This window comes from Nannospalax galili, unplaced genomic scaffold (assembly GCF_000622305.1).
Source record: "Nannospalax galili isolate Female #2095 unplaced genomic scaffold, S.galili_v1.0 scaffold611, whole genome shotgun sequence".
NCBI lineage: Eukaryota > Metazoa > Chordata > Mammalia > Rodentia > Spalacidae > Nannospalax > Nannospalax galili.
In genome coordinates, this window is record NW_008330486.1 from 2706484 (window position 1) to 2721164 (window position 14681).

The 14681-nt window shown below is 44.1% G+C and overlaps 1 protein-coding gene across 1 annotated transcript in view; it reads left to right on the forward strand.

Moving 5' to 3' along the window:
* Rab27a (RAB27A, member RAS oncogene family) overlaps positions 1–14681 on the forward strand; it is an 81035-nt gene that overhangs the window by 23784 nt on the left and 42570 nt on the right. The window contains exon 2 of the mRNA XM_008847791.3: positions 2546–2660. The gene's annotated coding sequence lies outside the window, so the exon portion shown is untranslated. The remainder of the gene's footprint in view (positions 1–2545; positions 2661–14681) is intronic.

A 14681-nucleotide genomic window follows, 5' to 3' on the forward strand; every position in this document is an offset into this window, starting at 1 on the left:
GGTGAGACAGGGTCTCTCTGTGTAACCTAGACTGCTGGCCTTAGACTCTTGTTCTCAGTGCTGTGATTATAGGTATGCAGTACCACCTCTGCCCCTTTTTTCCCTTTCCTCCTCCTTCTCTCCCTTCCCCCAGTCCTCCTCTCCTTTTCTCACTCTTCCTCCTTCCCCTCCTCTTCTTTCCCTCCTCCTCTCTTCCTCCTCCTCCCCTCTTCCTCCTCCTCCTCTTCCTCCTCTTCCTCCTCCTCTCTTCCTACTCCTCTTCCTCCTTTTCTTCCTCTTCCCTCTACCACCTCCTCCTCCTTTCTTCCCTTACAAAGTTAATCACCACCCTAGCTTCTGCTAGAGAGGCCATATCTCTGGTTTTGATTTGCATTTTCCTGATGGTCAGTTGTTGCCATACTTCTGGGCTGTTTAGGTACATTCTCCGGATAAACAGTTTATTCCACTCCTTTGCCCATTTCTCATTCTGTTGCCTTGTGCATGCTGCTATTCAGTAATATGAGTTCCAGGTGTGTTTTAATATTACTATCAGATAAATATGGCTTGCACATGCTTTCTGCCATTTTATTGGTTGTCTTTCGTTTTGCTGTTTTCTTTGCTGTGCAGAAATTTTTTAGTTTGATGGAATCCCACTTGTTTATTTTTGCTTTTGTTGCCTGTGCTGTTGAAATCATTGCTGAACAAATGCCTTAGCTTTTCCTCTTTTCTTCCAGGAATTTTACAGTTTCAGGTCTTACCTTTAAGACTTTACTCCATTTGAGTTGATGTTTGTGTATGATGTAAGGGTCTATTTCATCTTGTGCTTGTGACTATCCAGTTTTTGCTACTATTTACTGAGGAGTATAATATGTCCTTACTGTATGTTCTTGACTCTTGTTGAAAATTAGTTGACTTTTAACCCAGTGTGGTGGCACATGCTTTTTAATCCCAGCACTCGGGAGGCAGAGGCAGGCAGATCTCTATGAGATCAAGGCCAGCCTGTTCTATATAATGAGTTCTAGGCCAGCTGGGGCTACAGGAAGACCTTGTCTCAAAAAGACACACACACACACACACTATTCTGTTAATGATTATGGTTTGTTAGTTGGTTCAAATTATATTGTATAATAAGCACACTATAAAATGCAAAAAAAGAGAGCTCCATAAGCCAACAAAGAAGATCTGGAAGTAGATAGGGTAATTATCATACAGGGGATACAGTTTTGAGAAGTAGTGGGCACTGAGAAGGGCCTGGAGCTCAGCACTGGTGACTCCTGTGATCAGAATTTGCTGGATTTAGAGCAGTGTGGTTCTCACACTTTGTATGTCACAGTCACCTGGAGGGCTGGTTAAACCACACACTGTTGAGTCAAACCATATACAATAGTAGTGTTCAGACAAGATCCCAGGTGGCTGTGCAGCTGGTTTTGGAACCAGATTTAAGAATCCTGGGTTTAGAGGCTTACAAACAGTTCTGGTGTTTAGAGTCTACTGCCTACGAGGCAGTGAATGTAGGTGACAGGTTAGAGGCCCTTTTTAGGTTTTATGGAGAGTGCTGAGCTTTCCTTTGTCTGTTAGAAAGAACAATTAGAGTGTGGTATGAAGGCTGGGTCAGAGGTATGGCTATGTTGGCACCCAGAATACCAAATGAGCAGTTAAAAAATGTTTTGGAGGTGATTTATTTATTTTTGCCTTATGTGTCTGAATATTTTGCCTTTATGTAAATGCCAGAGGAGGCCAGAAGAGGGCATCCGATGCCCTGGAGCTGCAGTTAAGAACAGTTGTTAGTTGCCACGTGGGTACCAGGAACTGAACCTGGGTCCTCTATAAGAGCAGCCAATGCCTACCTGCTGAACCAGCTCTTCAGCCACCCCACCCCCCTTCAAATGAGGGTTTTAGAACAGCCATTCAGACCAAAAATACTTTCTAAAGAAATGGAATGAGGGTGAGAGCAGGGAAGCTGTGGCCGATTGGAAGCAGGAGAGGAGCAGAGAGGAGCCCCTGAGGCAGGGCTCAAGAGCACTAGGGAAGACCGGGAAGTGGGGCTGCAGCGGGAAGGGGACGAGGACTGGAGCAAACCAGGGAAAGCATGCTGACTTTGGGGTGCTAGCGGGACATCTGGGTGGATCTCCCCGTAGAAAGGTTTACCTGTGGGTCTGAAGGCCAGGAGCAAGGTCTAGGCAGTAGTCTAGCCCATTCTTTCAGGCACTTGCATGTGGCCTTCCGTGTTGTCTGTTTGGATCAGGCATTGTATCTGTAAAGAAGTCCCAGTAAGAAAGAAATGTGCTTTCTTGATGGAGGTGGGAGGAGAGTGGAAGTTCCAAACCCCGGGAGGGTTAAGCAGGCCGCTCGGTCTGACTGCCGGTGGAGCTGGAGCTCAGAAGTGCAAAGGGACCGAATCACTTGACTGCGCTGTGGGGCCATATGACTGAGCAGCTGAGTCTCATTAGCCGGATTGTGGCTTTCTACCGAGATGCCTGTTTTGGAAGGCTGCTGGGACAAACTGCTTTTCAAAAGATTGCTTTCCTAAGGCTGTTCTGTTTATTTCTCTTTGTCTTAACAACAGACAAAAGTTAACCCTGTAGAAGAGGAGATGCGATTGGAAGTCGCCAGTCGTTGACTGTTGGCAACTCCAGGCTGAAGTTTTAAAAAGTACAGCACACGGTTCTCCACACGGGCGAGTAAGTTTTTGCGTTTATTATTATTATTATTTTTTCTTGTAGTGATATTGAACTCTGCTATGCCAATTTCTAAACTGATACTAAAATGATGTGCAGTTTCTCAGAACATACCATTGTAGATGCTGTTACAGTTTTAAAATTAGAGATTGCTGTCTACTAGATTTCTTTGAATTATTTGAAAATGTGCATTTAATTTTTTAAAATTTATTTTTATTTTATATGTATGAGTGTTTTGCCTGCATGTAAGTGCCTGTGCATGCAATGCTTGGAGAGGTGTTGGATCCCTAGGAACTGGAGTTACGATGGTTGTTAGCTGCCGTGTGGGTGCTGGGAACTGAACCCGGGTCCTCTGTAAGAGCAGCCAGTGCTCTTAACTGCTGAGCCATCTCTCCAGCCCAGAAATGTGCATCTTTAAATATTTATTTATTTATTGTGTGCATACACATGTGTGCCACTGCACCCATGTGCCACAACATGCATGTCGAGGTTCCAGCAACTGGAACTCAGTTGTCAGCATGGTGACGAGTGTCTTTAACAACTGAGCCATCTTGCTAGCCCTGGAAATATGCATTGTTGTTGCTTTTGAAACAGGGTCTCATGTAGTCCACAAGGGTCTAGAATCCTGGTCCTCCTGCTTCTGTCTCTGAAATGTGCATTCTATTTATTTATTTATTCATTTATTTATTTATGTTGATTTTTAAAGATTTTATTTTTAGTTTAAATTATGTGTATATGTGTGTGTGAGAAGTTTGCCATGATATCCTGAAGAGGGCGTCACATCACCTAGAGCTAGAGTTATGGTTGGTTGTGAGCTGCCCAACATGGGTGCTAGGAACTGAGCTTAGTTCCTCTGAGCAGCAAGTGTTCTTAACCTCTGAGCCATCTCTTCAGCCCCCTAGGGGAGATTTTTAACATATCATTTCTTAGTATCAGTGGCTCAAGTGGTAACTGTTTCAAGGAGGATGAGAAATAGAAAAAGAGGCTGGAGGAAGGTAATACTGCCTTCTCCAGCGTGTGCTTTGATTAACTGGTCCGATGGGTAGTGTGTGATGATGGCAAAGCCCTAAATTTGACTCTAAGGAGATGCTGTCTGCAGGCTCTGGAGAGAAAGGCTGCTGCTGTGCAGGCAAAGGGATGTATCTCCCTTTCCTGACCAACCTTGTTCCTTTATGTACAGCAGATAAAGTGCCTCACAGTGGAGGGATGAGGTCTGGAAACAGTTTTACCAGAATATCAGGGACTTCCCAGCCCCTCTGTAATTCAGTTTGGCTGAGAACACACTGCTGTCATCTTGTTGTCTAGTGCACATTGAGCACACAGTGTGCCCCTCTTCTGTGATGGGTATGCAGAAGGGAACCTGTTGGATCTGTTCACTGATGACCACTTGGTTTCTAGTCTAAGGACTGAAGTAAACATGAGCTACAGAAAACAAGTGTTGGGTTGTTTTAATTTTTTGCTTTGTTTTGCTTTGTATGTTTGAGACAGAATTTTCTATAGCTCAGAGTGGTCTGAAACTCATTATGTAGCTATGGGTGAACTTGTAGTCCCAATGCTCTGCCTCTCAAGAGCTGTGACTACAGGTGTGTGAGCCACACCTGGCTGTGGGATGATTTTTAAGCATTTTTCTGTGATGTGGCTTTTCCGATACCTCACACCCACCTGTTCCAATCCAATTTAGTATCTTTATCTTCCAAGATGCTGATGCTGACCTCCACATGCTGTATGCTTGCCCCAACCCTCTCCCTTCTCTTACCTCACGTGTCCTGTTCTGTCAGATGTGTCATTTTGCTTTCCTGGACACTCAACCTTCATTGTTTGGAGTTGTCTTTGTCATATCTGTTTCTAGATAATGTGGTACTATGTTCTAATTTGTTTTTTAACTTTTTGAGACAGTCTCCCTGCAGCCCCAGCTGGCCTGGAACTCACTATATAGACCAGGCTGGCCTCAGTTTCACAGAGATCTGCCTGCCTCTGCCTCTGCCTTCTGATGCTGGGATTAAAGATGTGCACCAACATGCCTGGCATTATGTTCTAATTTTTTTTCCTCTTTTTGAGACAGGGTCTCCCTGTAGCCCCAGCTGGCCTGGAACTCACTATATAGACCAGGCTGGCCTCAGTTTCACAGAGATCTGCCTGCCTCTGCCTCTGCCTTCTGATGCTGGGATTAAAGATGTGCACCAACATGCCTGGCATTATGTTCTAATTTTTTTTCCTCTTTTTGAGACAGGGTCTCCCTGTAGCCCCAGCTGGCCTGGAACTCACTATGTAGACCAGGCTGGCCTCAAACTCACAGACATCCACCTGTCTCTGCCTCCCGAGTGCTGGGACTAAAGGCGTGCACCACCATGCCTGGCTATGTTCTAATTTTTTAAAGGTTATTATTAATGTGTTTGTGTCTGTATGAATGAATGCCAAGTGTGTGCTGTTACCTTTAGAGGACAGAAAAGGTTGTTCAGATCCCTTAGAGCTGGAGTAACATGCAACTGTGAGCTGCCCAATATGTGGGTGTTGGGAACCAAACCCCCTCTTCTGCAAGAGCAACAAGTACTCTTAATTGCTGAGCCATCCTCCCAGCCCTATTTATTTATTTATTTATTATTCCATTTATTTTTATGTGTTTATGTGTGTGTATATGTATGGGCGAGTGTGCATGCTGTGATGAACATGTGGAGACCAGAAGACAACTTGCAGGAGTCATTTCTCTCTTCTACCATGTGGGTCCCTGGGATTGAACTCATGTTGTTGGGCTTCATTGCAAGTACCTTTGTCTGCCTAGCCATCTCACCAGCCCGGGCTTCTGTTATTTTTAAGTTGGTGCCTGTGGGCTCCTTTCCTTCATAGTCCCATCATGCTGGTCCTGCCTAGGAGTGAGAGCTGAAGCCAGGGCATGCTGTTAGCATGACCCCATTTAAATTTCTCATGACTAAACTCTGAACTTTGAACCTAGAATCTCAGAGCACCAAGTGTCCTGGGAAAAGACCAGGAAATTCAAACCTTATTTCATCCTTGAACAGACAAGGCCCAGAGAGGGTTGACACCCAAGCTGAATCAGATTCAGATGATGTTGGTGGAATCAGGACCCACATACCAAGTCACTTGTCCAGTCCCATTCCTTATGAGCATTCTTTGGGGATAAAGCCAATTTCTACTGGTATTTGCATATCTCTACATGTCTATATATTTTGAAGGGAAGGATTATATCTTATTCACATTTGTATCCTTGAGGTGATTAGCAAGGGCTGCTCAGTACTTGTTAAACTGAAGTCACCTGAGGCTGTAGAACACTTGCCTAGCATATCTAGGCTCCAGGTTTGACCTACAGCTCTGCAAACCAACAAAGCATCAGAAAGCCATGCCTGTGCATCTAGCAAACTTTCCTTCCCATGCCTTACCATCTAGCTCTACTCTTCCCGACTTTGACATATATCTATTAGTGGATTTGGTGACTCTATCAAGAAAAGGCAAATTGCAAACATAGTTTAGTCATCAAAGTTCTGGTATTTCTACAGCATCTTGCTCATCTGTGGGAAAAAGAACAAGAAGGTGTGAAATGAGGTGGTTCAGGAAGAGCGAAAAGCACAACCCAGCCCAGATGACGCATGGAATTAACTAGCTGTGTTCTCTTCACTTAATAACCACCAGAGCTCAGCACTGAGGCCCTACTGACTACCCATGGTAGAGAAAAGGGAAGGGATGTTGTCAGAGATTCGTCTGTGCTGATCCGTGTGCCTTGTCTCATGACCCCAGGAATTAACAGTGTGCTCATGAACTAAGTCAAATGCAGCCCCACCTAGTCCACGTGCACCAGGGTCTCATACACCGCTTCCTGCCGAGTATTCCCTTAACCAATTTCATGAACACTACCTTGGTTACATGACACTTTTTTTTTGGTCTTTTTGAGACAGGGTCTCCCTGTAGCCCCAGCTGTCCTGGAACTCACTATGTAAACCAGGCTGGCCTCAAACTCACAGAGATCTGCCTGCCTCTGCCTCCTGAGTGCTGGGACCAAAGGCGTGTGCCACCATGCTGGGCTAAGTTACATGACACTTTTAAAGGGCCCGATTCCCATCTCAGAATCTCTCTTCTCTCCAGGGAAGTTGCATGGGCTTCTGTACTGTGCCTCACTAGACAGACTACCTGCCAGATGCCACTCAAATGCTAATTGTGTCTGCCATCTGGTTTCCTCTAGCAGCTTCTTCCTTTCTGTCCCCTGCTGATTTCATTCAGGAGCTGCAAAAATATGTCCTGGGGCTCCATTGATACACGCTTACAGCTTCACTGTATTTGATAAGCAACTGCTATGTGTCAAGCATTGTGTGCCCACTGTGGCTGATATTTTTATGTGGTATAAATACATACAGCAAAGACCTAACAGGAATAACATTTATAACAGGCAAGTGTTTCTTGGTGTCAAACACATAATTCACAGGTTTTACAACTGAATTTGTTACAGGGGGAAGGCAACTTCATACTTTAAAATGTGGGTGTATGGGGTTGGCCAGATGGTTCATCAGTTAAAGGCACTGGCTGCTCTTGCAGAGAACTTGGGATTTAGATTCCAGCACCCATTTGGTGGTTAACAACCACTTGTCACTCCAGTTCCAGGGGATCCCATTCCCTCTTCTCCACAGAATTGTTCTCGTACCTCCACGTGTGCACCATGGCACACATGCCTACGTATACATCATGCACACACACAATGATGAATTAAAAATGTGGACAATAATAAATCAAAAACATGCCTCTGGGTGTGGTGGCGCATGCCTTTAATCCCAGCACTTGGAAGGCAGAGGCAGGCGGACCTCTGTTGATGGAGGCCAGCCTGGTCTACATAGTGAGTTCCAGGCCATTTGGAGCTATAGGGAGACCCCGTCTCAAAAAACAAAAAAACCCCAAATAAACAGACAAGGGGGAAAAAAAAAAAACCTCAAACAAAACATACTTGCAGAATTGTAAGATTGATTTTAATATATGACTCCTAAAATCTCCTTCAGTATTTTATGTCATCTTTTTCACATGCAGATCTTTTTTTAACCTCATCTCAAAAACTGAATGTATAGCTGGGCATGGTAACACATGTCTGTAATCCCAGCATTTGGCAGGTGGAGGCATAAAGATCAGGAGTTCGAGGGTATCCTCGGCTACATAGCAAGTTCAAGGTCAGCCTTGTTGCACTAGATCTTGTCTCAAAAACAGAAGAAATCAAGTATAAAGCCAGATGTGGTGGCTCATGCCTGTGATCTTATTACAGGAGATCTGAGGCAGGAGGATCGCCACAAATTTGAAGCCAGACCCAGATACAGAGTGAGTTCTAGGCTAGTCTGGGATACAGAGGGAGATTTTGTCTCAACAAAAGCAAGCAAGCAAAACCCTAAATGATAAAAATTTAAGTATCATGTTTCTTTAATTTCCTTTGATGTCCAAAGACATGGCTGATCAGTCTCTCATAAACTCCTGCTACTTGTGTCTTCATGGTCTGTACTCTTCCTGCCTGCCCCCACTGAGCCCCCCCACATCCCCCATTCCCTTTACCCTCCTGGCTGCTTCTCTCGCAGAGTCACAGCCCGTTTGCCCATGTGCAGTCTTTATCGCAGCATTGGTAAATCTGTACGGATGTGGTGTTTTCAGCTCCTCAGAATAAGGCTCTTGTTCGTTCTAAGTGGTTGTTCGGTTCACTCATGTTAGCCCTTATACTCTTAATTTTCTGGCTTCAAATATGTTTCTCAGGGATATACACAGAAAATCAGGGATTGGTAGGTTCCTTTAGGGGCCCTTATGTCAGGCTTGGCTGATGTCAGAGACAAGGATGGCTTTGGGGAGAAAGTTCCTGTTTGGAAGCTTGGTTTTTCATCTGTTCACAAGGAAGAATTGGGTGGGTTGATGAGCACAGAGCACGTGGGATATAACTCGAATGTAAGGGAATCTCTCTGGCTTTTGATATGGTGATAGGCCATTTCTAGCTTTTGTTAAGCTGACTCTGTTGATCTCTGTCTTAAGTCTGTATAGACAGGCACCCTATTGAATTTGTGGAATACTCACCTCTGTGAGTCCCAAAGTCAAAAGCTATTTCTTTCTCTCTTAACCTGCTCTTTTCTATTCTTCCCTTTGCCCCTCCTCTCTCCATCCCCACCTCCTCCTTCTCTGTTTGTTGCTATTATTGTTGAGACAGGGTCTCACTCTATAGTCCAGGCTGACCTCAAATGCAGGAACTTCCTGCCTCAACCTCCCAAGTGCTGGGGCTAATGGTGTGCGGCCACACCTGGTTAACTTTTTTTCCTTTGTTTGCTTTTGAGACTGGGTCTCCCTGTAGCCCCAGCTGGCCTGAAACTCTCTGTGTAGACCAGGCTGCCTTTGAATTCACAGAGATCTGCCTGCCTCTGCCTCCCAAGTGCTGGGATTAAAGGCATGTGCTACCCCTGACTTTTTGGTGTTTGACATTGATATAACTTTGGCTACCTGTCCAGGGCTCTCTTTATACTAATTTCTATGGTCTTATGTGTCTAGGCAGCCCCCATATGAACCTACACAAGGAACACTAGGGGTTTATGAAGATACACTGGGAACACTAGGAGTTTCTCTTGCCCTTCTTCCTCTGCCCTTTCACCTCACTGAAACTTAGTAATTTTTTTTTCCTAAAGCCTCATACATGCTAGACAAGTGCTCTGCCACTGAGCTATATCTATATCCCCAGACCTCTAGTGGTTTTAAGTCACAGTGCTTTCATATAAAACATTAGTCATGGGCTGGAGAGGTGGTATAGGGATAGGGACGCTGGTTTCTCTTTCAGATGACTTGAGTTCAGTTCCCAGCACTCATGTTGGGCAGCTCATGACCCCCTATAATTCCAGCTCTAGGGATCTCACACCCTCTTCTGGCCTTTTTGGACACTGCACACAGATGCACAAACACACATCAACAAAAAATAAAAATAAATCTTAAAAAAATAATAAAAAACACCATTCTTCATGATGTTGCTATAAGTTGAGCAAAATGTTCTATAAATAAAATATAATACTAGAAATTTCTTCTGAATTCATAGGGGAAAAAGTCAAGTTCATGGAGGTATTAAGTTTTACGATGATTAGCATTCAAACTATTTTTGCTTCTATATGTTATTCTGTACTATCAATTAGTATAAAGAAGCTTTCAGTAGCGTACAGAACGCTGCGTTCTGCGTTATCTTAGGTTTGCTGTATCACCATTTCACTTTCTCTTTTGAGTGTCTCTTGACTTTTGAGAATTCCATCCAATCATGGATCCTTGAGCCCACTGAGATGAGCAGTGTTCTCTGACTCCACAGCATCCTTTCAGATAGGAGGTATGGACAGTGCAGCTGGTTACAAGTGTCTTCCCAGTGGTGTCAGGGCTGTGTCCTTCTCCCCTAGCTCTCTGTGGGGAACCTGTCCTAAGGAGTGTGTGCCTTCCTGTTTTTTCTTTGACTAGCTTGGCCTGCATTTTTCTAGGACGGTTTAGCCCTACTCTATAAGTTCTTCCTGGGGCTGGAGAGATGGCTCAGTGATTAAGAGCACTGGCTGCTCTTGCTGAAGACCTGGGCTTGATTCCCAGCACCCATATGGTGACTAACAACTGTCCATAACCCCAATTCCAGGGGAAGCCAGTGTTCTCTTCTGACCTCTGTGGGCATTGCACACCATGGGCGCAATTTCAAAATGTTTTAAAAGTTCCTCCTTTCCCACGACACAGTGATAGTGTCCCTAGGATTCTCTCCTGAAGTCTCATCCATTCCTATATCTCCCGCCAGCCCCTTTGGAGTGCCCATGAAGGGCACTTGAGACTCCCCTTGAGACTCCCCTTCCAGAGAGGAGGCTTATGGAAGAGATCTGAGAGGTGGAATCTTTGGGAGAGTTTACACGTCAGCTGTCCATCGAAGGTGTTTAGGCACAGAGGAAGTGTGTCATAGAAAGCTAAAGGCAAATGAGATGACTCAAGCTAGATCAAAGGCAGAACTTTCCATGTTGATTTTCCAGGTGTGTATTGTGAAGTCCATGTGGACCAAGTGCCTTGCAAATGAAGTCCTAAACTGACTCCTTTTGTGAAAATGGTTCTGCTTTCTTTTGTCTTATCTGGGGCATGTGTGTGTGTGTGTGTGTGTGTGTGTGTGTGTGTGTAAGATTTCCTCTGAAGAAACTGTTTTATTGCTAAAGAAAGTTTGCAGGCAGCAGAATCAGAGCAGTGTCTGAGGCAATGAAGAGTTGGCCAGAGAGTATCAGGTGCATTTTCTCAGGCTTCATGTCTCACTGGCTGAAGAGATGTTGTCTGAGGATGAGAAGTAACAGTAACCCAAAGAATAACTCTGGCATTTCTAGTTGGATGAGCAGACTTCCAATCTGATGCAACAGACCACAGTTGTTCTTTACCACTCAGTTGATTTCATAACAGGATGAAAACAAGCATACGCAGAGCATAACCTTTCTGAATCTTCCTTGCCATTGACTGAATGTGGCTTACATGGGATTTCTTAAATAATTTCATGAAGGGCTGGAGAGATGGCTCAGTGGTTAAGGGCATTTGCTGCTCTTCCACAGGACCCAAGTTTAGTTCCTGGCATCCACATTAGGTGACTCACAATCACCTGTAACTGTAGTTCCAGGGGACCTGACACCCTCTTCTGGCCTCTGGGGGCAACTGCACTCACATGCACATATCCACATACAGACATACACATAAACATAATTAAAAATTATAAAATAAATCGGCCAGGCGTGGTGCTGCACGCCTGTAGTCCCAGCACTTGGGAGGCAGAGGCAGGTGGATCTCTATGAGTTCAAGGCCATCCTGGTCTACATAGTGAGTTCCAGGACAGCTGGGGCTACAGGGAGACCCTGTCTCAAAAAGACAAAAAAAATTATAAAATAAACTAAAAAAATTCATGAGCGGACATGTGAATCTGAACCCTAGTCTCCCACCTCTGCAAAAGAAAAAAAAGAGAGAAAAAGAGCCAGTGCAAGTTATAGTCTCACCAGTTAGCTGACACATTGAGAATTTCAAAGGGCTGGAGAGATGGCTTAGTGGTTAAGAGCACTGGCTGCTCCTATGAAGAACCCAGGTATGATTCCTAGCACACATGTGGTGGCTAACAACCATCTGTAACTCCAGTTCCAGGGGAATTTGACACCCTCTTCTGTCCTCCATGGGCATTTCATGGCATGGGTGCACTTATATACATGTAGGCAATACACTCATACACATAACATAAAAATAATAAAATATTAAAATAATAGACCAGAAGGGAGGGTCGATCACGTGAGCCCCTCCCTGATCATGATTGGCTGTTGATAGGCCCAGCCTTGTGCAGGCCAACACAGTGGCTGTGAGATCATGAGTGAAATGCTTGTGTCATGCCCAGAAGAGAGCATTCACATTCCCTGAACCTTTGGTGGAGGTGGTATAAATGACACTCAGCTATGCCCTAGTCTCAGCACTTTGAGCAGCCATGGGTTTCTGCATTCATTGTCATTCATGTCAAAGAGAAGCCTCTCTGATTAAGACACTGGCACTTGATTATGGGTATAAACAGAAAAGTTTAGAAAATAGTTGGATGCCATGTCAATTTGGCTAAACACCCCCACCCCTGGGCCCAAGACCTCTTCAACCATGGGTTTTTAGCTAGGTTTACAGTACCAGGCAGAAATTCTTTCCTGTGGAGCAGGTCTCAAATCCAATCTGAAATCAGTAGATTATAACTGTGGCGCCACTATCGCATCAATGGACACACCTTGCCTGGCAGGTTGTTATTACAGGGTTCTTTGTTTATTTATTTATTTTTAATATTTTTACTAATTTTATTTCTTTTTGGTCTTTTTGAGACAGGGTCTCCTTGTAGCCCCAGCTGACCTGGAACTCACTATGTAGACCAGGCTGGCCTTGTACTCACAGAGATCCACCTGCCTCTGCCTCCTGAGTGCTGGGATTAAAGAAATGCACCACCACACCTGGCCTATTTATTTTTGATGTGTATATCACCTGCATGTGTGTAAATGCTCCCATGTTGTGCACTGCCCATGGAGGTCAGAGGAGGGTGTTGAATTCTCTGGAATTGAAATTACAGATTATTGTTAGCTGCCAGGTGGGTGCTGTGATGGAACCCAGGTCCTTTGGAAGAGCAACCAGTGCTCTTAATTGATGAGCCATCTCTCCAGCTCGATTGATTGATTGATTGATTGATTGAGACAGGGTCTCCCTATAGCCCCAGGTGAGCTGGAACACACTGTGTAGAATGGGTTAGCCTCAATTTCACAGAGATCGGCCTGCCTGTACCTCCTGAGTGCTGGGATTAGAGGTGCCACCATTCTTGGCAGTTTTTTTCTTTTTAAAATTTATTTTCATTTTTTTAATGTGTCTGAGTGTATTGCCTACATGTATGTGAGTGCACCCGTGTAGTGCAATGCCTGTGGAGGTCAGAAGAGAGCATCGAATTCCCTTGGAACTGGAGTAACAGATGGTTGTTAGCTGCCATGTGAGTGTTGGGAATTGAACCCAGGTCCTCTGCAAGAGCAGTCAGTGCTCTTCATCACTGAGCCATCTCTCCAGCCCAGCTTTTTCCTTTTAAAACATAATCTTTCTTAGGAAATAGCAGATGAAATAGATCAGATTGAAGATCATATCTAACTAGCTTGAGGTTATATATAAATATTATGCACAGTATATATGTAATTTGCATCTAACAAACTGTACAGATTGTTTTCAAGCAGCTCAACTCACCTCTGGCTGGGGTTATAGCTCAATGGTAAAGCACTTGCCTAGGATGCACCACAAACAAAACAAAATATAAAAACCATATTAAATCCCTCCAAATTTGGTGTTGTACAATGGCAATGTAATAGAATTAGCTTATTTATTTATTTTTCTTTTCTTTTTTTTTTTTTTTTTTTTTTTTTGGTCTTTTTGAGACAAGGTCTCCCTGTAGCCCCAGTTGGCCTGGAACTCACTGTGTAGACCAGGCTCGCTTTGAAGTCACAGAGATCCACCTGCCTCTGCCTCCTAAGTGCTGGGATTAAAGGTGTGCGCCACCACGCCTGGCTATTTATTTTCATTTTATGTGTATGACTGTTTTGCCTGCATGTATGTAAGTGCACCTGTGCATGCAATGCCATCAGAGGCCAGAAGTGGGCACTGGATCCCCTTGGAAGTGGAGTTATGGATAGTTGTTGCAGCCATGTGGGTGCTGGGAACTGAACTCCACTTGGAAGAGCAACCAGTGCTTTTAACTGCTGAGCTATCTCTCCAACCCAATAAAATAGGATTAGAAATCAACAGTAATAATAAGAAAACCCACAGCAGTCTGACTGGCTAAGGTAGAAAATGACTGGGTGGTGGAAAGTTGTTCCTCAGGGCTTCTGCATAAGTCAACTCAAGCACACCCCATTCTATAAACAGCTGCTGATAGAAACGCAAACAGTCAATTCTAGGAACGTACATCTGCACACTCACTAGGTGGAATAAGGAAAGACTTAGTGAGACTCAATAAGAGGTGTATCTGATTAGACCTTGTCTACTAGGTAAGTTTATTTTCTTTCCTTTGGATTCATCTTTTAAAGAGTATAATATTTGGGGGCAAGTAAATATGTGCTGTAAATACGTTGGTAGAGAGAGGGCTCAGAAGGCCTGTAGCTGGCTGTTCCCAGCTTATTGATACCTAATGCCAGAGGCTAAGAATTCTGAGGTCCCAGCTGGACCACTGATGAAAGGCAATCATATCTAAGAGAGTGTGCTTCTCCACAAAGCTGTGTCATACCATCCTTTGGGCATCTTCTCAGAAAGTAGAATCAAGTTGCCAATAATGCCTTTTATATCACATCCTCCAGTATTATAGATGTAGGACAGAGCTGTATCATACCACTGTGAATGTAAAACAGCTTGTACCTGCTTCATGATTCATAGTAGCGATTGTGTTTTATCAGAGCTGTTTTTAATGGTACTCAGAATGTTTTCTTAACAGATGATATTGAGAAGGTAATAAAAAAATGATGGCAGGTACCACAACAGTAAAAATAAAATAAA